This window comes from Lagopus leucura, unplaced genomic scaffold (assembly GCF_019238085.1).
Source record: "Lagopus leucura isolate 7727_CA_CO unplaced genomic scaffold, USGS_WTPT01 Super-Scaffold_73, whole genome shotgun sequence".
NCBI lineage: Eukaryota > Metazoa > Chordata > Aves > Galliformes > Phasianidae > Lagopus > Lagopus leucura.
The window spans coordinates 24,491,662-24,517,590 of NW_024962252.1; positions in this window are offsets into that span (position 1 = coordinate 24,491,662).

The window sequence follows — 25,929 nt, forward strand, 5'->3', positions numbered from 1 at the left end:
ATAGAACAAATGAGCTGTATATTTCAAACTAAATAAAAATAGAATAAAATTCATGGCTGTAGTGGGTTTTTTTTTTTGCAGGAATAATGCATCTCTAGTTTGTTGTCAGATCTGGCTGAAAATTCTTTCTTCCCTAGCTATTTATCAGTCAGCCAGGGCCTAAGGATTATATCTGAGCCTGGTTTAACACCAATTCTAAAGGTGATAAAATTTAATTTGCTAGAAATGGAAAATCTGTGCTGAATGGTAGAAATTCATATATCCATTTCAAAACACTGAACACATTTACTTCCACATGTTCCTTTCCATCTGGAAATTTACATGGAAATATTGCGTTTAAGGGCTGATGTAGATAAATTGTTTGTGTGCTCAGCAAGCCCATGAGGACTAGGAAGAATAAATTCAGTATGTGGGTGAATAAAGTGCATGCTGCAAGCGATAGGTATTGATGTAAAACAGTTTGGTGCTCACTCATGTTTTTCAGATACTAAGAGGCAGCCCAAAGCATATATTTCTTTCCTTCTTCTGCAACTCAGCAACAGAATGGAAACTCCTGCAAAGTACTAGAGATATGTATCAGTAAAAGAAAAGCAAAAGATACTGAGCCATGGTCCCATTTTAGAAAATTCTTGGATGTGCTGAAGGATGAACATGATGGTGGATCAAGAATAGTTTCTCAATAGCTCTAAGATTCTTGATATTGAAAGCTACACAACTTACCTGATGGCAGTTTCTTTGCATTTTCTATTTGTCCAAATTCCTCCTTTTCATCATGTTTAGAAGTAACACGGTCTTTCATAGTCTGGGAAACATCTTGTATGTAAGATCTCTTGTGCCAGGGAAGATGCTATTGAAGGGGGGGATACAAGGGGCTGCCACCAGTGTTTGTCTTTGGCAGTGAGGCTGAGATGATGCTGAGATGAACACACCTCTGTTCTTTCCCCTTCAGGAAATGCTAGTGGTCTAGAAAGACCTGGCACTGGGAAATGCAGATTGGGAAAGATGACTCAACACAGTGGAGATGGGGAAGCATGTAGCAAAGACAATGCACCAAAGAGGAGAGCAGGACCCCACATAAAGAGGTGAAAAATTCAATTCCGTACTGCTTTGGTCCCTTTTCATCCTTACTGTCTTTCAGGCTTTTCTTTTTAACTCCTGCATCTCCAGGGATTTTTGTATCCTTTTATCCACACACTCTGAACTACCAAATAAAAGATTTTCTTGAAAGAATTTTCCATATTTTAAAAACTTGATTTCCTTTGTTTGTGTTTTGTTTTTCTTTCTTTGCTTCCCTGTTGTTTTTTTTTTTTTTGGTTTTTTTGTTTTTTGTTTTCCAAAAATCTTAAACCAGTTTGTCTAGCTCAGTTTTTAGTAACATTTTACTTCTCAGATGTTTTCATGGTCAATTATCATTTCCATGTAATTCAATTTGTACAAGAAAAAATAAACAAAGCATCATAATAAGCTGAAATTACTTGAGTGCCTTTGAGTGCCAATATTTTTAAAGAGAACCAACTCTTCTTGCTTGCAAGGTGTATGCTGCAAAATCTTTGTTTCACTTTTACAAGTAAGATTAACAATACGTTCTAAAAATCTCTCATTAGAGATGAAGCGGTTGTTGTTGGATGGCACAACACAAAAACAAGGAATCACATTTTAATATTTAATTCAAAATAAAAAACCTTCCCTTCTATTTCCATATGACACCATATTTTTATACCTGTGTGACGGTAGTCAAGTTTTGCTCAAAAGAAACAGTTAAAAGCCCATCTCAGTGGGGTAGGGCTATGTTATAAAGATCACAATGAACTCCTCCATGTTGATAATAACCGTGGGATATTAACTCAGTTAAACTCCTAAACTGCCGGTGATATCCTTCCTTCAAGCTAGAGCTTCTATTCCCTCTGAAGTGGAAAGATATATTCTCCAGGGTCACATTACAGTGTCACATTGCAAGTAACTGAGAGGAAGCCATTTCCTAAAAGTATGTGTCATTCACAATTGTCTGGTTGTCTTTTCATTAATCCTACAGGATCAGAGAAACTTCTGTTTCACTTATCCAACTAAGTTGGCTAACTGACTAACATGTGTGCCAAGAGGCATCCTATATTCTGCAAATGTTGAAATACAATCAGATAACCACTGGCAGTTGAAATACAATCAAAGCTATGTAGTGAAATGATGCAGAAATTTTGAAAACCTTCAGGATTCCTCTTTCTCTGTACGGTATTTACTGTGCTACTTTGTCATTTCTCTTTTCCTGTTTATGAGTATCCATTGCTCTCCAGTTTCTCACCGGAGAGTGTATCTCTCACAGAGGAAAATGCTGCTCATTCTGGCTGTAGACTATTATCTGACTAGTGAAACAATCACCTTTAAAAGCTTGGAAAATGGCTGGGCACTCAGCTTTTGCCACCTGCTACTTTGGTGCAAGGACTACAGCCTGTGGGTCCACATCCAGACATACCTTTAATTAAAGAGCAGTGCCTGGGATGAGCTTGTTCACCCAGAGTTCTCATTCAGCCTTTTGGGAACAGCTGATGTCACGGGCAGCTTCCTTCACTGGCTAGTAGGTATGAAAGTCTTCTGGTCAACCCTTACCTTCTCTCAAGTTCTGCTGACAGGACGGTGTGAGAAGAACAGAAGTATCTTGCAAAGTATATTAATCTGCTTGGTTGCTGATTTATGAACCTTTTTCAGTTGTATCTACCCAAATCAAATGTTCGGATTTTCTTCCATTAATCACATTAATCACACATTAATGCTGTACGAAGTTCAATCCTAAACACCATCCCTAGAAGTTGTTCCAGTACTTTTCTTTCTCTCCTCAAAGAACCGGACATTAGTTTCTGGGCAGTCATGTTTGTCCCTTTGTCCCTGCATCACTCTACCAGAGTAGTTACTCAAAAGCATTATCCATCCTTTATCAAGTCAGATTTAAGAAGTCAGATAGAATAAATCAGGACTTGCACTTACAATGAGGCACAACAACAGAATAATCCCAGGGTGTATTAAATTTTCAGCCTGCTGCTCTATATGTCTGGTCACTCATTACAGCACAGAGTGTGACAGCTTTCTGAGCAAGTAGTGCCAAACGTTGGAAGGGAAAAAACAGCACTTCAACAAATTAAAAATGCAGGGAGGAAAATAAAGATGCATCTGACTTGAGCTCACTATACACAAAAATTGCAGCAGTATTGCAAACTTTTTCATTTAGTCAGAGAAAAAAAAACCTGTATTTTCATCAGATTGCTGACCGGTAGAGTTTAATGCCTTTGCTTTTAACATAGGAATTTCTTTTCCAAGATGCTTTGCTGGCAAAATATGCCAGCAGGAGACAGTAGGACAGTTTAAAGAAATGTCTTTCTATAGGGCATATTGCTGATTTCTGTTACATTATCCTGACAGTATGGGGCACCAGATCTTAAGAAGAAGAGTTTTAATTATACAGGAGAAAGCAGTAATGCCTTGCTCCAAACAAACCTGACAGAAAGGTTTGTCATTCTGACTGGAGCCATATTTCCAGTGCAGAGAGATTCTTTTAAGCCAGCGTAGTTTTCTTATAAGTAACTGAAACACTCAGGTGCAATGCGGAGAGCAAGTGTCATGAAAAAGATTTCCTGGCAAGAGTCAAGCAGCCCTTCTTCTGATCAGTAATTCAGTCAGAGTTTATTACAGAGGCAGAAACATAATCACTGCACTTCCAAATGGAGTGATGTGGCCATGAAGCACTTCACACTTCACTCCTAATTCAGTGCTATAGGGGAGCTGCAGAGCTCACTAAGATGCTGGTGTACAGCATGCAGATTCGCAGGTGTCACAGATACAGGATTTGCTGCGGCATGCATACTTTTTTTTTTGTCTGTGGATACCTTTTCTAAGCACACAATTTTCAATGCATTACTATATTTTATTTTTCTATTAAAACCATACCCTATAACTTTTGTACAGCTGCTTTAATACACTGCAAAAAGTGGAAATTTGCCTGAATGCCTTTCACTGGGCTCCTGCAGACCAGAGACCCTTCCCTCTTTGCCTTCAGTGACCTGAAAGCTGTAGCAGTAGGAAGAAAATTACTGAAAATTACCCAGTGATTACTGCAATGCTAAATGAGAGCTTTATGAAAATATCTGCACACAAGTAATAATATCAAATAATAACAGAGTAATAGGAATAATTTCTTTATCTCTTGCAATGAAGGCTAGACTAATTACAGTGCTGATGTGTTGACTCTTGCATTTTTAACTATGATATAATTGTAACATTAAATAATAATGGCATTGCAAGTGATGTCAAAGATGTTAACTCCTGGAAGGACATTCATGACCGTGTATCTATTGTGACAGGATAAAACAGATTATCTTTGCTTATGAAGAAGAAACTGAAACATAGAAGGCTTTCCTGATGAATTATTCCATTTGAAGTTTTACGGTGTTTTGCAAAATCTTACTGTAAACTGCCAGACTTCAAGTTTCACACATACTTCAACTATCTGAAACAAAAGCAGATGTAGCATAAGCTTCAAGCTATAGCAGACAATGAAATCAACTTCCTCTATCCATATATCCCCTTCCTGATATGAATTGCAGTATAACTGACATTTCTCAAAATTCCTGATAAATTTTATTGTGTTGTACTTGGAAAGAAGTGGAAAATAGTTTGTTAAAAAAAAATATAGACTTTATGGATGTTTGAGTTTAACAGACAGAAGTGATCAGAACTTTAGGAGTATAATCTCATATCCTCTGTCTTAGATCACTGCCAAAGACAGAAGAAACGTTCCTTTTTTTATAGTTAAACAATTCTGAAAAAATAAGAAATATAAACTCAGCATAGTCTTTGTGATATGTATGGAAATCCTCATTGATTTTTCAGTGATGTGTGTGTTCACATCCAATTTCTTAGTTGGCTATTGGAAATAAGATTTGCCAATGCAGAGATTAAAACAGGGCTTCACATAATAATTAAAAAAAAAAAAAAAGAGAGGAATGAGGCAATGAGTAAAATATGTAAAATAGTATTCCCTTATAATTAAATTAACACAGAAAGACTTTTGTCTCACTTTCTAAAAACTATTTTGGAAAAGTCCAAATCATAGATTTGTAGATTCTGCTCTAATGTAGTCTAGAGACTACTTATCAGGTCTACTGAGACCTGGCTTCTCACTCACAAAGTGTCAAGAGCTTGAGGCTTGGCATCTAGTAGAAATATGCAGCCCATGGATCCTGGGGTGCTGGGTAATCAATAAAACACTGAGAAAAATTGATCTGGATACATGCTATGTTTTTTTAAAGAAAGTTCTTGGAATCAAGGAAAGCATCAGGGATTTTATCATACCTAATGAAGTTAAGCATAAATGCTAACCACAAGTAAATCAAGGGTCATTTACAAGACCAAATACGTAAACTTAATCAGACTCAGAAAGATTTGAAAACTGTTTGTTATTTGGGGTGTATTAGAGGGAATCTAAACTTGTGTATGAATGATACAGACATTTCAAACTTTCTCATGCTCTAAAAGAGCTACACAGGGCAACAGTGGAAGCAATTTTTGTCTGACTGAAGAAATACAAGACTGAAATTGAAATTGAAATTGAAGTTGAAATTGAAACACTTTACAATATACATCAAGAATCAGAGAGGAGAGATAATGTTTAAAAAGGATATAGAATTTTATATAAAGATGAAAGATGTTAAATATTAAAAAATATTAAGAGTAATACAATCTTTCTCTCTACCAATATTTTTAGTATATTTGTTATCCACCAAATACCTCTCTGATGTGCAAATTGCAGCAGATCATGTAAGGAATCTGAGCTAGAACTCATCTGCACACAACCTTTCTTGACATCTACAAATGCTGAAGCTTTTCTTTGGCAAATGGCTACATATTAAGAATGTATTTGTATCTTGACTAAGTGATATTTCAGTAATGGAAGCAGAGTAAGTGGTAAGTAGATTTAATGGTATGTAATTAATCAATTTAGAAATTCAGTCAAGTTACAAGAGATAATTCCTCCTGGGAGACTAACTTATAATTGTCACACAGTAGTACTAATTTCATCTTTTTGTCTCTCCAAAGTAGTAGTAACAGACATGTTTCTCAGGGAACAAAAACTGGATTGCTTAAATTGCTAGCAAATCCATCCCACTGAACTAAGTAGAACTGTGGGAGAATTATATGGGTGTTCTAGATATTTTCAGTGTTCTGTATATAATTGAACAAAACATATCCAAAATTTCACTGAAGTTATCAGCAATTTTTTTTATTGTGATTATATACTTTAAGTAAACACTGTCAATGTGTAGTGGGCTTTAAGAAAAATAAATCAATGGCCTTTGAATTGATCCACCCATTTCGTAAAAACATACAATTCCTTGAGTCGGAAGGCCATCTAGTCTAGCTCCACTGCAATGGACAGGAACACGAGCAGCTAGATTGAGTTGCTCAGAGCCCTGTCTAGCCTGACCTTGAATGTCTCTGGGGATTGGACACCCACCAGCTCTCTGGGCAACCTGTTCCAGTGCCTCACCACCCTATTTAAAAAAAAAAAAAAAAAAAAAAAGCCCACTTTATATCCAATCTAAATCTCTCTCTCTTTTAGTTTAAAACCATTTCCCCTTGTCCTGCCACAACAGACCTCACTAAAGAATCTGTCCCTTTCTTTCTTATAGCCCCCCTTAGATACTGAAAGGCCACTCTCAGGTCTCCCTGTCTGGGAGCCCCAGCTCTCTTAGTCTGTCCTCACAGGAGAGAGCTGTTCCACCCCTTGGATCATTTTTGTGGCCCTCCTCTGGACACACTTCAACAGGTCCTCCATCTGGAGATTAAAACATCGACCACTAATGTCTGAGTACTGCCTCATAGCCAGTTTGTCAGCCATCAAACAGTCTACTCATCAAATCCATATCTTTCCAATTTGGATGGAAGGCGTCACGGGAGATCATGTCAAAGTACTTATTGAAGTCCAGATAGGTGATATCAGTGACTCTTCCCTTGTCCACCTATGTAGTTAAGCCACCAGGTTGGTTACACAGGACTTGCCATTCATGAAGCTGTGCTGGGTGTGCCATATCATCTCCCTCTCTTACATGTCAATAAATATTTATAATAAGAAAATTGTCAAGAACATTAAAAATAAAATAAAAGAGTACCTGAAAAAATACTAGCCCAAATTATTCTGTGTTTGTATTGTAACTTCATATTTGCATGTGATTTCAAATTTATATGTTGTTGCATATACTCCAGACATCAAAACAGGAAAAAAATAAGCTTACAGGTACTCACATAACTTCCTGCTAGTGGGAAAATGCAATTACACAGGTTTCTTCAACCTCTGGCTATAAACAACAGCAGCAGAGATTTGATTTTAAATTCCCCCAGCCTTGCATAAGAAGCAAAAAAATCTCCCTTTGTTCAGTGATGAGTACTTAAATGTGTTGGCTAAAATTCAGCCCAAAGAATATCTCAGAATGTTACTGCAACAAAAGAATGGAGGTTCTGACCGCTCTCAACAGGAGATATGATATCTTCAAACAAAATCTTGAAAGGAAAGGGGAATTATAAATTAACTAAAATGCTAATGTTCTGGGGTAAAATACAATGCACTTTATAACTGCGCAACTGAAATGACAGTATGCTCTGATAAATCACAGACTTAGCTTATGCCATCCCAATAATTGGACAAAGCTTTAAAACAGGAAGAGCCTGGGAGAATTTTGAAATTATTATTTTCTTTTATTTTTTTAAGTATTGTATTTTTAATTAACTTAGTTACCCACAAAGGAAGAAAATATTGTTTGATTATTTTTTTTCCTAAAGGCAGAGAATATTTTTGGTCTGCCAAAAAGAATATATGTTGCTATTTTATACATATTTCAAGACTATCCTTTCTTTTAGGTGTTGGAGGAAGGGATTCTTAAGAGAAGAGGCTGAGACTGAGGGTAGAGTCTTGTAGTGAAGTATTTAGGCTCATTGTGACCAAGACATGATGCTGATATGCAAATAGAAATACTAGATGGCATGTTAGTCATATAATCATTTGGTTTGAACTAAAATGTTGCTTAAATAAGATAAAATAAATAAGATACTCTTATGTATGTAGAGGAAACAGTGAATCACTGTGACAGAGGAAGGAGAGATTTCTGTATCTGTATCTGAAGGAGAGATGGATGCTGCTAGAATTGTTTTTGCTTGGATGGGAGGAAGACACTATGTAAAGGTGTGGAGGGAGGAACAAAGATAAACTATGAGCTCACTTGTATTTGTGGGTGGATTGTTTGTAAGGCACACAAATATATACCAGTTCTTTGCTTTTTCTTTAGGATTTCAGACTTGAAAACCTTTCTTCCTGCTGCTCCTTTGTGAGACCAATGGATATGTGCTGGCCACTGCTAAGCCTCTGCTGCAAATCAGAGGCGTATCTCCAATATACGTGTTGTAAAATATAATAAATATTGGACAGGGTCAGAGGGAGTGGCACGACGCTGTGTCAGGGGAGGTGCAGCTGGGATTTAGGGAAAGGTTCTTCATCAGAGGGTGGTCTAGCACTGGAATAGCATCCTCAGGGCAATGCTCATGGCACAGAGCTTGAAGGAGTTCAAGAGGCATCTGGACAGTGCTCACAGACATATGGGTGGTTCTGTGTGGAAACAGCAATTGGACTCAGTGTTTCTTGTGGATCCTTCCAACTTGGAATATTCTGTAATAAGGTCAGCATTAGGCCCACACCCTTCAAAAGCGGGGTATAAAAAGATATAAGAAGCCAGGATGTCTGAATAAATGTGTGGTTTGTAGGAAGGTGAAGCTGCATAGCAGCGCTTTGGCCATGTCTTTCAGGTCTGGCTAAAACAAACTAGAAGAAGTGGAGCTTCTTTTTCCTGGTGTGACCAGAACTTCAGAACAAGGTAAGATGCATTTTAGTGAAAGAATACTGCTCCTCCACTGGTCAACAAAGAAACTAAAAGAGTTTCAATACTGATGAGAGACCAAGACAATGATACCAAGGTTTAAATGGCCACAGAGCTGTGCCACACTTTTTAGCTAAAACACAAAATTCTGGAATACTTGAAAGAGACACTGCCTTCTACAAACTGCTCATTAGGGCAGGGTTTCTGTTCTCTGTGTTCTAGAATGTCAAGCAGATGAATTAATTAGCAGAAAGCCAGTAAGTCAGATTATTATTTCTCCAGGAGAAACTCTGGGAAAAGTTAGCTCCCTATTGTAGGTGTATCATGAAGTCTTTGTTGTGTGTGCTTCAGATGGAGGGTTTAACTCTTAGGAAGTGTGAGGGCTTCTGCTAATTAATTAGAAAAAAATTCAAGTCATGTTAATAACCAAATTGAACTGGTGCCTCTGAGTAAAGGCTGCTGGAAGGGGATTTGATTACACACGATGTCAATGTGGGGATTATCAGCTTTCCCTTACTGCCTCAAGCAGTGGTTCTGTGACATTTGCGGAGTTGCAGGAGTCTGAGAAGAATTTTTCAAATTAGAAAATGACTAGAATGACTGAGGAACACCTCTGCTGGGAAATCATACTGAAAGATTGTTTTATATGGTCATGTCATTGACTTATATTGACTCTGTTAAAGACATAGAAATACCTGTTTTTAAAATCTGTAATGAAGCATCCTTGCAGATATCCTCCTGTAGTAGCACATTCAGGAACCAGCAGTATTCTAAGCCTTCTAAATTTTAACTGGATAAATATAAGCTTTCTTTTCATGAAAAACAAGAGGAAGGCAGATAGTGGGGAACTGCTGTCATTAAAAAAAATTCCATTGCTACTCGTATTTTGAACTTTCATACCTTTGATTTGTGATTCTGGTGTTTGAATAAGGTCTTCATCTTTCTCAATACAGCTCTTAGGTTGATGGAATTATTTATTTTCCTATAATAATACCTGTTTCCATCAAAAGTATATATCATTCAGCCTGATTTCCTTTGTTGAGTTAGTTTTATTAAAAATGCAGGAAAGGTGATGCTCATTCAAGTTAAGAAAGGTAGAAGAAAATAGCTGGCCCCTTCAAGAGAGAAGTAAAATATTTGTTAACATCTAAATATGAGTAAGAGGTCTCCAGAGAGAGCTGTCAGGAAGGGGGCCTATCCAGAAAGTCCTTGGCCCTGACCTGTTTTGGGCTGAATGCAGATGATCATGCCAAGCATCAAGAATGTGTAGATAAATGGGAACTTCCATGGAATCCCAGATTTTGGAGAGGGAAACAAGGCAAAATAACCGGGCACCACTAACTTGGTGGTGCTGTTCAGTGCAGTTGTTCCTCTCTGCATGTGCCTTTGGAAGCACTAGTGCAATTTGACATTTCTCTCCCATCCTAACCTCCCATTTTTCCCCCATCCCAGCTTATCACTGGGATCACCTAATAAATCATATCAAAGACCAGAAACCTAGTAGTTTTAGATCTGGAGCAGGTGCTGTTCTGGGACAGCAGTTCCCCTTTATGTACCTCACTGCACATTTCCACAATGCCTAGCACTGATTTCATTACCTTTTTAAATATATCTTTGCTTATGCTTGGAAAGCAGTGATGGAGGCACGAGTAATTAAGAGAGAGATCTGAACTGCTGACTACTGTCTTACCTGGAGTGTTGAATTTAAGATACACACATGGGGTTTGTACTTTCTACCAGTTGGTATATTCATTACGTATTCTTCCAACATTTAACATTGCAAGGCAGTGCCTAACTGATGATCATTCATGTTCTTTTTTCTTTTCTGGCTGCATATCCCTTATACTGTTCAACTCATTAAACAGTTTTTCTCTCCATTAATTATGTGGAAAAATATGAAACTATTATGATAATGCACTGAGTTCCTAATTACAGAGTGAATAAGAAGGGCAAAGATTTAAGGAACATACTAATGGAAGATTGGGGAAATGGATCCAAGTTGAAGGAGGGAAGATTTAGGTTGGATGTCAGGGGGAAGTTCTTTACAAAGAGAGTGGTTAGGCCCTGGAACGGGCTGCCCAGAGAGGTTGTGGATGCCCCGTCCTTGGACGTGTTTAAGGCCAGGTTGGACGGGGTCCTGGGCAACCTGATCTAAATGTGTATGTTTGGTGGCCCTGCCAGGCAGGGGGGTTGGAACTACATGATCCTTGAGGTCCCTTCCAACCCGGGTGATTCTGTGATTCTGGGTGATTCTGTGATTCTGTGAAGTCTAGATAGATAGAACCCCTTATTCTTTGACAACAGCATATTACTTTATGACTAGATCATATTTTAGGAGTTTTGTTCAACAGTTTTACTGTTTTATTCTCTGGAGAGGGCCCCAGCAGTATTCAGGGCCAATGATGGTATCTCATCCAAAAAACTTCCAAAAAAAAAAACCTGCAAAAAAATTATTGTTCAATGTTTGTTGCTCAAAACAAGACTGAATATCAAATGAAATCACTGCATAACAATCCTACTTCGAGCCAGCCATGAATTTGTATGACGCAGGTCCTGGGTCAAATACATATTGCTGTACAAAAATCTGTTTCTGTAACGCTTACTCTAAAAAAAAATAATTGATTCCTGTTGAGATAAATCGAAAATTCTAGATTTTAAATAATTATTTTTAAATTAAATTATTTTTAAATTATTTAAAACTCTGAAAAGGAGTCCGCTAAGTCTATTTTGGAGAAAGTAACTTCATTTTGGTCCTTCTATTCTTAGGTAATGAAAATCTTAGGAATAAGAATAACATTATCTGTGAATTTTTTGCTTTCTTCAGACTTACATAATCAGTATCTGTTTTATCATGCTATGTTTTACAGTTTCCAGACAATGATAAATGCTATCAGACTTATAAAACCTGTACATGGAAGGGATTTGGAGACTCAGTTTCTCTGCTCACTGGAACAGAACTCTCATCCATCTGAAGTCAGGCTTCCTCAAATTCATTTGTGTGACAGGCAAAAATGAGTCCTGTTATTCACCTTCACTGCCCCTGGCAGCAAGATGCATAGCTTGGGACTAGAGCATGTAATGCAAAAGGATATCAGTAAGGAAAAAAATGTTCATTTAAAAGAGTGGCTGAACCTGCAAGATAGAATATTTTCACAACTTTGTCCATACTAGACTTTCAACTTATGTTTTATTTTAAACAATACCAAATGCATCACAGTCCCTTGAACCATTACTAGTCTTGTCCTTTTTCAAAACTCGTATCTGTGTGAGACCTTGAAAGAAGGAACAAATGTTGCTTACCCTGGCGTGACAAAACTCAGCTATCATCTTTAGTCAGAAATACTTTTCAATTGTATACATACATTGCATGATGTGGAACAGAGCTAAAGATTGAGGAAGACTTCTTTGATCATAGTCTGAAATTCAGAAGTAATGATTGTCCATCCATCTATGTTCACTGTCAACCTACAATGACTCAGTCACAGATACCAGCTTAAAATCCTGAGAACATATTAGCTCATGACAGTCAAGCTGTGCACGTTCACTACAGTGACCACACTGGAATGATCCACTTGGCCCTGGTCACTTAGAAGAAGGACGATGTTAGGGCTAAATTCCCTCAAATCCTATAGCAACTCACAGCATCATCTCAATGTAAAGAGAGTTACAGCCTCAGTGGTTTTAGACAATTTTAAGTTTGTTTAAGGCTTGTAATGTAATGTTCACCAGAGGAAATGGCTTTATGTGGAAGCACACTATTGGGTAGCAAAAACAATCACTGAGAATACTTTTATCCATAGTTGATGCTAATAGTCATTAATTAGCAAGCCTGGAAAGGGGGATTACATCTGATTTAACAAAAAGATATCTACATCTCAGAAAAGAGGAAAAATGTTTATTCTGCTTCAGAGGATGCTCTTATCTCCAGGTAAGGAGGAAGTAAAACTTGTTACTGGAAGAAAGATTAAATCTACTCAAAGTTGACAAAGGACTTCAAGGGGGACATTAGCTAGCAAGCTCAACTAGCATGGAGTACTCACTAATGAATGTAATTTAAAACATGAGGCAGGTGAAACATGAGCCTCTGACAGCCATTTCACTAGAGAGAGCTACAATTTGTTGGTTGGATAAGGTAGATAGACACACACCTGTGATTAGTCTTGCTGTAACCAGATTTAAGCAGGACTTTTTGCTATTTCTTTACCTATATCTTTTTAAAAATACATAACTGTTGTTTATTTTCAATGGTGCAAAATGCAAGTTAATTTTTCAGATTGGACTGAGCAAGCAGTGATTTTGAGATAGCCTACTTTGTTGTTAGCAATATTGCTGGTGAAAATCTATACAGCTGGTTCTAGAATTCCACTCCAAGTGTTATAGCTTCCCATCATCCATCTTGTCACCTTAGCCATAAGGTAGCAAAGAGACCATACATAAAAGCTGGCTAAACTACAAGGATACCTAATAAGGTAGGAGAGGAAGAACTACTTTCCATTCCTTACAAAGGCTCAGTGTATGATGGGCATAATATACTTGAACCCCAAGGCAATAATATGTGTCAACATAACTTTAACATAACCTTAACTTGGCCAAGACAGAGAGAAACAAGCATCAACATGCTACAGTCCATTCTGTTAACACTATTTCTGATGGGCTCAGGCTAGCCTCCAGACAAAGTCTGGTCACTGCCAAGCTGGGGTCCTGAGGCTGCGATCATTCCCGGTAGGAACTTTAGATTAAACTGCCCTGTAGGAGGTTTCAGGAGTTTGAGCACTAGTTGTGCCTTGCTGGCTGGAAGCAAGCCCTGAAAATAGTCCCTTTATGTTTAGAGGGATTGATGTAGCCTGATCCAACAGGATTAAGCTCCTGCTGCAAGACTGCTAGAAGACTGAAGAACTTCATGTCCTGCACTACTGTCCTGGCCTCTACAATACTGAGAAAAGAGCATCTTTATGTACTCCTCTTTGAGTTGTCAATGGTGATGAGGTATATGACTCTTAAAGTTCACTGATGATTTTTGAATGTTGAACTCCTTTCTCCACATCAAGCAGCTCCTGTGGTTGTCCTAATGCACAATTTCTCATCTCAGCATTACTATTTTGATGCCTCCTATTGTACTAGACTTCAGTAGGTCTTGGGCCAATCTGAGAAGGACAAAATGTGAAAAACGTGGTCTATGCCTCTGCCTCTTCCTGCTTGTGAAGGGAGGTGGTGTGACTAGATTCACAGATCTCTTCAGTTAGATTACAGTGAAATGACAGTCAAGGTCTGAACTCAACCATCCATTTTAATGCCAATCTCTGCATTACACTTTTCTTGAAAGTACTGGCACTCATAAAGTTACATCTATCTAAGCTGTTAGACTAAACTATGCAACTTAACAAGATATCAAAATAAACCTTTCAATACTTAACAACTATGAGGGAAAAGGAAAGAAAAGAGGCAGAGCAGTGGGGGTGATAGAGAAAAAGATGAACAGAGAAAGAGGTCACCAGTCCAGGTTCCAACACTGATCCAGCCAAGATGGGGAAGTCTTCAGTCTGTTTCCAGATGTTCTAAAGTGCAATGTCTTGAAGTTCCTCAAGCATTTTTTTTTTTATGACTGCTAGTTTTGTGGGTTTTGCCATCAGTGAGTTCACTGTCAACAAGTTTGCTGTCCACAAGTTTACCATCAACAGCTCCACAGTCAAAATTCCTCAAACAACTTCACTTGAAAAGGGAAGTTTTGAACAGAGCGATGCTGTCCTGTCTCCATAGGGCTCCCTCCTTGGACCAGGTCTTCAGGCTGTAGCCTGTTGTTATGGCAATGGTCTTATCTGTCAAGAGTTTGAGACAGTTGCAGGCATACCACAGCTTAGGTGTTTTTGTTGTTCTTCTTCTACTGCAGCTGGGGAGATTGGCACCACCTGGAGCCTCTGGCAGAAAACATTAGCGAAAATTTTAGGTTGACCTCAGGGTTTTGGATATAGAGGATTGGAGGCCTGCTCCGCTCCAACTGAGAAATTGATACTAGCAGCATATGAAAGGGGTTGTGCTGCTTTGGAAGTGACTGATACAAAAGCATAATTTCACTTGGGATGAGAGCTTGTACAGCAGTGAGACACCTAAGTGTTGCAAGGCCCATTCCAGCATTTGCATCTACATCCCATTAACCCTGACAGTTTTAAAAGTTAAGTGTAAAGCAAAAGGATGTCAAGTAGAGATATGTTTTGGGAGAATTTGCTTGTTTAGAGCAATTGCTATATAATGAAACATTTATTTATTTATTTATTTGTTTGTTTGTTTATTTATATTTCCTAACACAGATAAGAACATGGTGTTTCACAAAATGGCTGAAAAGGAACAGTAGTGAGACAGACCAGAAGATGCAGCTGAAATTTCATGAAGAGTTAGATATGGTCATCTGGTTTTGGTAGGATGCAATTGTAGACAAATCCATTTGTGACAATGAATTGTTTTACATTGTATTTGTGCATAGCTAATAACTTGCCTGCTTTTGGTACAAGAAGTTCATTGTTTTCCCTGAACTTTTCATTCCATAGACTAGTAGTGACTGTTTTCTTCAGAAGATAGAAATAGCATCTGAGAAAAGAACGAATGAGCAATGTCCTGAAATGCAGAACTTATTATGTGCTTTCTGTTCTGCAAGATTTAACTAGTGGATTTCTATGAATATATTCTGATACCATGTAAATATAATAATATATTTAAAACTACTTGCAGTATTATAATTTTAACAGGCAACTTGGATTCATTTTGATTTTTCCTTCTGTAAGATGATAAAACAATTTTGATTTTGCTTTTTTGCTCACTTGTTCTTAAATATCACTCTCTCAGCTTGAATTTCTTTCATGAATCCTAATCCTGAACTTTTCTGGACAGCTAGCAATCATCTACCTGGACTCTTTTCAAACCACATTGCACACAGGTCCCATTATCTCTGCACACTGGAGAGCAAAGCTTCCCTTGAACACTCACAGCATCTAGTTCTGCTTCAGACAGACTGAAATTGTCATTTTTTGTGTTGTTTGTTTGCTGTGTTGCCACTGCATAGCCACCAAATGGATGACCTGCACAGATGAACTGCTGAGCTAGTATGAATTTTCATCCACATCATTGTTCTTTTATCAAACAAGATATTGTGGTTAGGGTTAGTTCTCTTTGTTTAAGACAAATGTAGTATTTTGTGCAGATTACTGTAATTTAATTCTACTGGTTACAGTGGAAGAGGTTATTACAGATCCTCACAGCTCTTCTGTAGCCAGTACAGCACAAATATTTTTCTCCTTTTGTTGAAATAATGTTTTGCGGTCTCCAAAGACAGGCTTATTTCAAATTTGTAACTGTAATTTTTATTTGATGCACATGGATGGTGCTCACAACTGTTATAAAGCAGTGGTGCAGAAGCATTCTCTATTACTTGCTGTCAAGAAAATCTGTATTACAGCTTTCCTATAATACTCTTTGATTTTCATCTGTCATCTCTAAGGAGACAAAACGGGCATTGGCTGCAGCCCACAGAGAGTTAATGTAAAAGCATGCTGAAGTTTCTACAACTTTCAGAAGTCTTCTTTCTCCTTGATAACACTTCTTTTTCTAAAAGTTCTGATGTCAGCTTTTCGTTCAGCATGTAAGAACTGAACTGCTGATTCCTTCAAGAAAGGTGAACATTAATTTTAATTTTGTAAGGGGTAGCTCTTTGACTCATTTAAATAATGCTGTGCAAGTACCAAAGGATCTTTGTCTGAAGTCTCAAAAATCTAGCAGATGCTTACTTGTGTGATGACCAGGAAACTTCTGGACATTAGGAAGTATTACTTTTCAGAAGGGGTGGTCAAGCACTGGAGTGGACTGCCCAGGAAGGTGGTGGAGTCACCGACCCTGGGGGTGTTCAAGGAAAGACTGAATGTTGTGTTGAGGGACATGGTTTAGTAGGAGCTAGTGGGAATAGGTGAACGGTTGGACTGGATGATCTTTTAGGTCTTTTCCAACCTTGGTGATTCTGTGATTCTGTGATTCTGTGATTCTCTGCCTATTACTAGTACTGCCTGTACATGGGCTGTGCAGAAAATAGAACAGTCCTAAAAATAATAGGAATTGGTCAACTGAAACAGTTGCAAGTATGCCACACAGCCTTACCATGAATTAATAATGAATCTTGATTGTATTCGTCATTTGTACACTGGAACAGTGAAAGAGATTTAAATGCATGCAATCACAGAGACGGGATGGCTCAGCATTTCCTGTTTGTCTGACAAGAAGAGATACCTTTGTCCAATGCCAGATGTAAATAATTTTTTTGCTACTGAAAAAGTATTCAGCTGGGCACTGGCCAGCAGGATAGGACATTGCAAAAGTGGCAATGTGCAATTAAAAATTAGGTGAGCTAAACAAAACTTGCAGGATATAGGAAGGAGCTTTGTAAGTTAATTTTCAGGATAGATTATAGAGAATCATTTGTGGATTTAAGCTCATGAGCTCTGTATAGTCATAGTTTGAAGAAATGGTACCTGTGGTAGCCCTCCTGGCTTAAGAATTTCTCCTTCTTCCTTGACCAGTAATTCTTACCCTTTCACTAAAATATTGCTTGTTTTGAGGGTAGTTACATTTTTTATCTGGTTCTATGATCCATTTTAGCCCAATCCTAAAAGCTGTGGTGCTTGGTAGGGGCATCAAGCTGCTGTGAGGAGCAAGTGAGAGCAGACTGGCTGGGGTGAAGGGCTGGGCAGACACATTGCTGCTGAAGCTGTATTAAAAGGAAAAAAACAGATAAATTTGGGAAATTAAAAAGAAATTACACCTCAAACAAATATCCTTTTTTTTCATTAGCAAGCCTGAGAACAAAACTTAGCAATGACTGTACTTTAGCTCTGGAGTACTGCTTTAAATGCCCTGGCAAACAATTAGACAATGAGATATCTAAAAGAAAGCTAGAAGCAAAGCTGCAGCCCTCTATTTTTTAAATATAGTAACATGTTTCTGTCATCTTTTTCTTTTACTTTAAGGCCTATTTAGTGCAAAGAGTGATTTCAGGAAAGCCAGCAGAATTGAAGCAATGAGTTTCCTGGGAATTATGATCCAGAGCGAAGCAGAGAGACCACCGCCTGTCCAAGATCCCCAGAATGGGCAACAAGGCAGGTGGGATGGAAGTTCCTGAGGGAACACAAGCCATGAGATCCTTCTTCACACTCATCAGGGTATGGAGGGTGACAAACTGTCCTCAACATTGTAACAGATGTTTTTGTGCAAGTAAAGATTAAGGGTATATGAATGTCACTGTACTAATCTATATGTCCCATCCTGCTAATCTAAATGAATCCAATAAGAACTTCTGTCCTTACCTGGTCAAAGATGTTGTGCTGCTTGCTTCAGTAGGACATAAATTTTTAATTTGTTGTCAATTCTAACAATAATTCTGTGGCAAACTACCAATTAGCTTTGAATATTTAATAACTTAATTTTTCACAGTTGGTTAATTCAACAGTACAGGGGATGACAGAAAAACAGTTTGTTGGCCAGCAATAATTTCTCAGCACAGCAGACATTTGTGTGGGAACAGACACATGGTGACTGATTGATGCTCAAAGAAACAATCTCTTCAAAAGCTACAAGCTCTTAACATAGAGGCACTGTGATCACTTTGTTTTATTACTATAGAGAGAACCAAGACTTAAATGACTTTCTCCCTATATTTCTGAGAAATAAGAGGTAGGAACAAACTCAGAAGCAGTGACAGAGACCCTGATGAAAGTAGTGACTGCCAGCAAAGGAACTGGATTTATCTTAAAATTTACTGTACATGAAAACTGAGCCGCACCTCACTGAAACCAAAGACAGAACAATGTGCAAAAGAGAGAAAAAATAAGGTTCTTATACTTTTCTTCTGTAGGTGTTTGAAATGAAAAGGAGGCACAAGATAAAGCAAAGGATGAAACTCAAGTAAAGTCAAAACAGATCTAACATGACTTCAGATGCCTATGTCCAGCAGTGAATAACATCCAGGTAATTCTGGAAGTGACAAAACTTTTGAGTACATTATTTTCCCCCGTGTATTTTCTGAATTTTTTTGGACCTTCCACTCTGAGCATTTACTCCATGCCTGTAACCAAATGAGCCACAAACACAAGTGTCTCAGTCTCTGTAGATGTTGGTCCCATGTGTTCTGTGAGCCCTTGCCCAAACGTTTTTAAAACTTGAGCAAATCAGGAATTGCTTGAACAATAATTTTCTTCAGTTTTCTCTCTAATTTTCTCCAGAGTCTGATAGAGATTCAAGTCTGAAAAGCATACAGGTAGCTCATTATTAGGGATGAGCAGTAGTTCCTTCAGTTCGAACTTGCTTTTAAACAGAAGCTGTGAACCTTGTTTTGCTCTGTCAAAGAGTGTTACATCTGGCACTTGATCACATGAAGACTGTCGCCTCTTGATCCCAAGGAGAAGGAGATGCCATGCTAATGTTCTGGTTCAGGATTTTGCTCTTGCATACAATTTTATTACCTAGTTTTTTCAAGAGCTGAGAATTGTGTCCTACAAACCTACATTTCAGTGTGAAGAGCTAAGAACAAGTTTTGAGATTACTGTCAGAAGATGTACCAGCATGTCACAAATGACTTAAGGAATGACAATCACATTTCAAGGTTGTTGCATTCCTAGCAGGAGCAGAAATGGGAGACTGTGTGAGTATTCAGGGGAACTTAAGTGCAGATGTCATGGGGCAATCCCAGAGAAAGGCTGTTACCTGCAAAAATAAAAATTAAAAAATAAATAGAGAACATGAGCAATATCTATCATCTTAAAAGACATTTATCATTGTAATCTAGTGCATTCTAACTTTTCTTTCAGGCTCCCATATCAAACCCACCTTCTGTCTCAACATCCTAGATCATAAGCAGGACAAACACAAGACAACTTTGTTCTTTATTCACCCCTCTTTGAGCTTGTTTTTATTTTATTCTTTTCTGTCTTATCCCCTTCATTCATCATCTTTTTTTCAACTTGATAATCCTAAACCTTTCTAATCTTTTTTCATATGGGAATGAGTTCACACATCTGCACTTGATAAACTTGTCCTTCTCTGCAGATTTTCTAATTCTGAAACTTCTGAAATTCTGAAAGCTGCCAGATGCATGCAAAACTCAAGTAGTGGTGGGAGTTACAGGTTTGTACTTTGACCACTACTGTAATGATAACTGTAATGATAAATTCTTGTTTTGTTCTCCAATTCAATTCTATAACTGCATTTGTCTTTTGAGTTCTACTGAGCACTGAGTTCACTAATGCAATTGTTACAGCATTGTCCATAGAGATCTGAGTGGTAATTATCTACACCAAGTTCTTTGCTGTGTTTGTGCAGTTGTGATTATTTTTCCAGCGGTTGCTTCTTTGTGTTTCTCAGCACTGCACCGCATCAGATCTCAGCTGACTCCAGCAGCCTGTGCTTGGAGAACTTTCTGTAGCACTTTTCAATAATTCTGCTGTTGACTATTCTAAATCTGGAAGATCAGAAAACCTTTCTGCCTACTTCCTATTCAGATCATTAATGAATGTGCTGAACAGCAAAATCATCCTATCTCTATTGTAAAATGTCTTATTATTCCTATTCTTTTTATCTGTCTTTTCATCAATGTTAATCCATGCATGGAACTTTCTTTTTGTACTATGACAGCTTATTTTCCAGACATCTTTTATAATAGGCCTATTTTGGAATTTTCCTGTACAATGTTTCAAATAGTTCACTGTTACTGTTCCTTCACTCTTTTAGAGAGCAATACAGATCTGTGAGGCATGACTATCTGCTTCAATAAAATGTTCTTCTACTCCCTTATACATTTTCACCCATATGTCTCCTAATTCTGTTTCCTACCATGTTTTGCATCAGTTTGCTCAATATTCTCAATATTCTTTGTTTTCTAGATGAGCCCACAGTTTGCTTATTTGTTTTTAAAGAATGTTATATTTACTACTTCACATCTTGCTGTCACTTCAGTTGATTTAAACTATAAGCAAGCCAGGGGTAATTGGCAGCTTCGTGTTCAGATTCCCTCAGAACTCAGGTGAACATCTTCAGATCCTATATATCCTATACATTCATTTTATTTTGAGAGGTCATTAACAGTTTGACTACTTAAGTAACACTATAATAGTTCTTAATGCTAATCATAAGTATTACTTACTGCATGAAGAATAAGCATGTGGTTTTGAGGGAGTAATGTTTGTTGCTAAAGCAGCTCTGCAGTGACTGCATGTATCAGGAATACTGAAATAATGGCAAGAAGTCATGGGAAAATAACAGTGAATGATGCAGGTGGGGTACATGTATTGAACATCAAAGGAGAGAAAATCCTGTGGGGTCCAAAAGTACACAGCCACTTGCAGCATTTAAAAATGTACCAGAGGTTAACTTTTCCGAGGAATTATTTTTAGAATCTAGTAACAGGATGTTGAAATTTAGAAGTCTGATATCCTGTTCAGTTATCTAGTAATAAATCAAGTTTCATGCATCTCCTTCTCATCAGTTTTTCATGTGATGAGTGTCTGCCAGCCTGACTTTTGTTCGAACCAAAGCATATCTTGCAGACATAGACTGCAATGCCATGGTTCTGATGATCTTCAGTGTCTGACTGTATCCTTATCCAAGAGTTTTACCCAAATAATTGCAGAGAATTGCTTTAGTTACCCAGAAGCTTTCACTGGAATGTACACCAAAGCAAGCCTCCTGCTTGGTTTTTTCCCCAAGCAAGAGATACAGCAAAAAAACGTGAGTATTTTATAATAAAGGGAACGAGACCACACCTCAGCAGAGGTCTTTGTATCAGGGAAAACATACAAATACCTCAGTTTCTTCTGGACTTAAAAATATTCAATGCATATTCCTCTTTCGAGCCAGATTTAATTATCTTGTGTCTTTTATATTGTAAAGAAAGAGAGGAACCTTTACCTCTTAGAAACAAAGGGATGTCAAATTTCTTTTTTACTTTTTCCAGTCTTTCTCAGTGCTAAAGAAACTGTTGGTATTTGTATACTAGGAATTCATTTAAAAATGTTTCAGTGAGCCTATAAGAGTAATGTAATCTAAAAGAGCCACAGATGCGGAGGCACTCTGATCTAACAACCATGTAATGGACTCTCAGTTTTATTCTTGCTGCTCATAACAGCAACTCTACGTTGACTATTTTTTTTCTCAGTGTAATTGTAATTTTTACAAATTCATAGTGCCCTCAATGATTCCATGTTGGCCCACCCTGCTGCATGGAAGCTGACCAGCTGCCAAAGGGATGATTCCAAAAAGTAATACTGCTGAGCTTGCAAAAGTGGAGATATTGTTGACACTTCTGGGGTTTCAACGGAGTATAGAACAAATGGCCAATACTTTCTTCAGCAATTTTAGTCTAGTAGTTGTATTTGTTTTCCCTACTGTGCTCTGACTTATTCCCTCTAATGAATAGTACCTGTACTGTGGTGTATAGTTTACGAACAAGATCCAAATACACCATACAGATACTAACCAGTAGTGCAGATTCCAAGAGTGAGGACTGAAGAGAAGTGATGTTCCAAGGCCTGTTCTAGATCTGACAGCTTTGCAGCATCATTGGCCCATTAATAAGCCCACAGTCAGATGGTGTGAGAGAACCTCAAGATTCTTCAACTAAAGAGAATGAGAAAAAGGCCTCTACAAATTACTGTTCTCAGGTCTCACTTCTGGTGAAATGGAAGCAGCAGCTGCTGCCATGTCCATGTCAAATGCTTCCAGCAGGAGCAGGGCACATCTCAGCAGTCATATAGTTCAGGGTCACTGAGGGGAAAGAGTCTGCACATCAACACTCCAAAGCTTGGAGACTTCCTTCTGTCTCCCGAGTGTTTCCTAGGCACAGACCCAGAGATCAAGAGTTACATTGCATTGGTACAATGGTATGACAAAAGCAGAGGAAGGGTAAGGGGGTAAGAAAGCCCTTATTCTTCCAAAGAGAGCAAGAAAATGTGACACAGGCTTCAATGAACTACATGATTGTGAAGTGATAGATTTGTAAATTACTCTGTCACTGTGCAGCAGCAGCAAGCAGCTAGACTTGTGAGTCCAGAGATTTCAGTGTGCCTTGTCTAACAGAGACAAAAAAACACTATAAATCTTAAAAGCATCTTTTATTTTGGAAAAGGGAAACTGGCAGAGTTAAAACATTTAAAATGTAAGGTGCAAAACAGTTGTGCTTTTTTTAAACTGTATTTTTGGCTTTCCATATAAGGATAGAAAAGCTTTCTTGAGTCACCCTTCATTCAAGTAAATGTTAACATGAATGTACTGTGGAAATTGCTGCTTGTTTTGAAATCCCGTCTACTTCCCTTTGGATAAAACAGACAAAAAGTGTGAAAGAAGGAAAGGAGACGGAGGGAAAGGAAAGAAAGAACAGCACAGCAAAATCTGCAGCTCTGCCGTGGTGCAGACCTGCTTGTTGCTGCAGACGACTGTCACATCTTATCAGCAACCTCAGACTCTGCTGTATTTGTATCCAAGTCAGGTTAAGCCAGATTTTTATCAACCTCTCTGGTCCCAGGCTGTGCTGAAAAGATGCTACTTCATCTAACTAAACCAAAATCTTATTACACAGAACAGGAAAAAAATGTAAATTTGGGGAATAATAAATCCTACAGGGAAGGAAAAGGATAGGGAAGTGAGAAAGTGATAACAGGTGTTCCAGTCTCATATTTAGGCCTTCACTGTTAACAGAACAGATGGTGATCTGTCTCATCTCACTCTTTCTCTGGTTCTGGTTTGCCAAAATATTTCTGATCAAAAAGAGCCATATAAGGTTAAAGCCTTTGGCTTTATCCTAGGGTCATCTTTCCAATTTCCTTTTCTCATTTTGCTTCATTCAGTTTTGCAATAAATAAATAAATAAATAAATAAATAAATTATATCCAATTTGCCCTACCAAACAGAGGATAAAATTTACCAGTCAGGCTACTCTTACAGACCCTTAATTTGCAAGTCCCCAGTAAACTACAAAGAATTACAGAATTACATAATTATAGGGGTTGGTAGGGACTTCTAGAAATCACTGAGTCCACCTCCCTTGCTAAAGTGCTATGATGTCAAATGAATTTGTGAAGCTGATGTTTGACGAAACGTAACTTTCAGTTTTATTACCTATTCAGTTCATACTGGATGACTGACCTCATTCTGCACTTTCTATCCACACTGTAAAATCAATCTGGCAGCTACTTCAGAGAAACAGTGGTATTAAATCTTTCTTCTAACTGAGCATGAACTATGAAAGGACATTTCAGAATACACTTACCATTAAAGATCTAGTTCTGTCAGGAATCTCAGCTTAGTCTTGACCTGTCTTAACAAGTCCTATTCAACTTGGGTATGTAGTTTTACACATTTTCTGTAACTGTCCTCCTGAGAGTTAAAGCATTTCCTGTGTACATGAACAAGGAACTAGTTGCAAGATCATAGCCAGAGTGTGGTGGTTAATGGCTCAATGCCCAGATGGAGATCTGTGACAAGTGGTGTCCCTCAGAAGTCCACACGTTGGGACCAGTACCCCTTAACATCTTCACCAAGAACATTGACAGTGGGATAGAGTGCACCATCAGCAAGTTTGTGGACGACACCAAGGGCCACAAAAAATGATCCAAGGGATGGAACACCTCTCCTACAATGACAGACTGAGAGAGACGGGGCAGTTCTGTCTGGAGAGGAGGAGGCTCCAGGGAGACCTGGGAGTGGCCTTTCAGTACCTAAAGGGAGGCTACAAGAAAGAAGGAGACTTTTTAGCAAGGTCTGTGGTGATAGCACAGGGTGAAATGGTTTCAAACTAAAAGAAGGGGAGATTTAGACTGCATATAAGGATTTTTTTATTATTATTTTTTTTTACAAGAAGGGTGGTGAGGCAGTGGAACAGGTTGCCCAGAGAAGTGGTGGATGCCCTATCCCTAGAGACAATCAAAGTCAGACTGGATTGGGCTCTGAACAGTCTGATTTAGCTGCAGACCAACATGAGAAACCCCCAGTGACCCCCTTGAGTCAAAATCCATCCTGATCTATAATTCAGCGTTCACCTGAAATAGCTTATTACAAGCAAACCACCACAACTTACTTGCATGACATTATTTTAAATAAGAAGGAAAAAATTATAGAAAGAAAAGGAGAAAATAGTCTCAAGCATTTTACCCTCTTTGTCCCTTCTGTCAACAGTGAGTTTTGTGAATGTTGAAGACAAACAACGATTAACATACCCGGTTTTCTGGCTGGGTCAGTAAGAGCTTCTTTTCCTTGAGGAGACAGATGTTGGCTGAAAGGTGGAAGAGCTGTCAGAGTGAATGTAACATCAGTCTTATCTATGTTTATGTCTGCTTTTTGAGGATGAATTCCTACATTGCCTGAATTCTTCCCTTTATAAGAAAACTTTGGTGTGGCAACTGTGGACCAGAGGAGCTGAGACAAGCATGTGGACCATTTCACTGTGTGATACAAGTGAGGCTTTTAATCTCTAACCACAAAAATACACTTTTGTGAAGTAAGTTTTGTTGCATAAGTGCATTCACTAGCATAAAATATTGTTGAAGAAGAGAGCATAAATGTATAACAGCATTTTTACTTACAGCCATTTGAAGTAAATTGTTAAGGTGAACAGCAAGCAGCAAATGAGATTTTAATGACTGATACATCTCCTGCTTCTGAGAGGAAATTTTTTCCTGAGAGAGCTATAACCAAGACCACCACAGGGAGAAGTAAACCACAGCTCTCTCCACTGCCTCAGCAAATGAGCAGTGTAAGATAGCAGATGATATCGGCATGCAGACAGTGTGAGGGAGAAGTACAAAACTTATCCTGCTCCAAACTCAGCTCAAAACAGCGGACAAGTCAGGGGGAGAAACTGAAGACAGCGTGACTCTAGGAGAGCTCTAATGATGCAAGACTTCGGAAAATAATCCTTGTATTTGAAAAGCTTGACAATACTATGTATGAAATAAATTGCCCTGTTAAGAGAAGAAACAGAGAACAGCTGAAAGAGAAC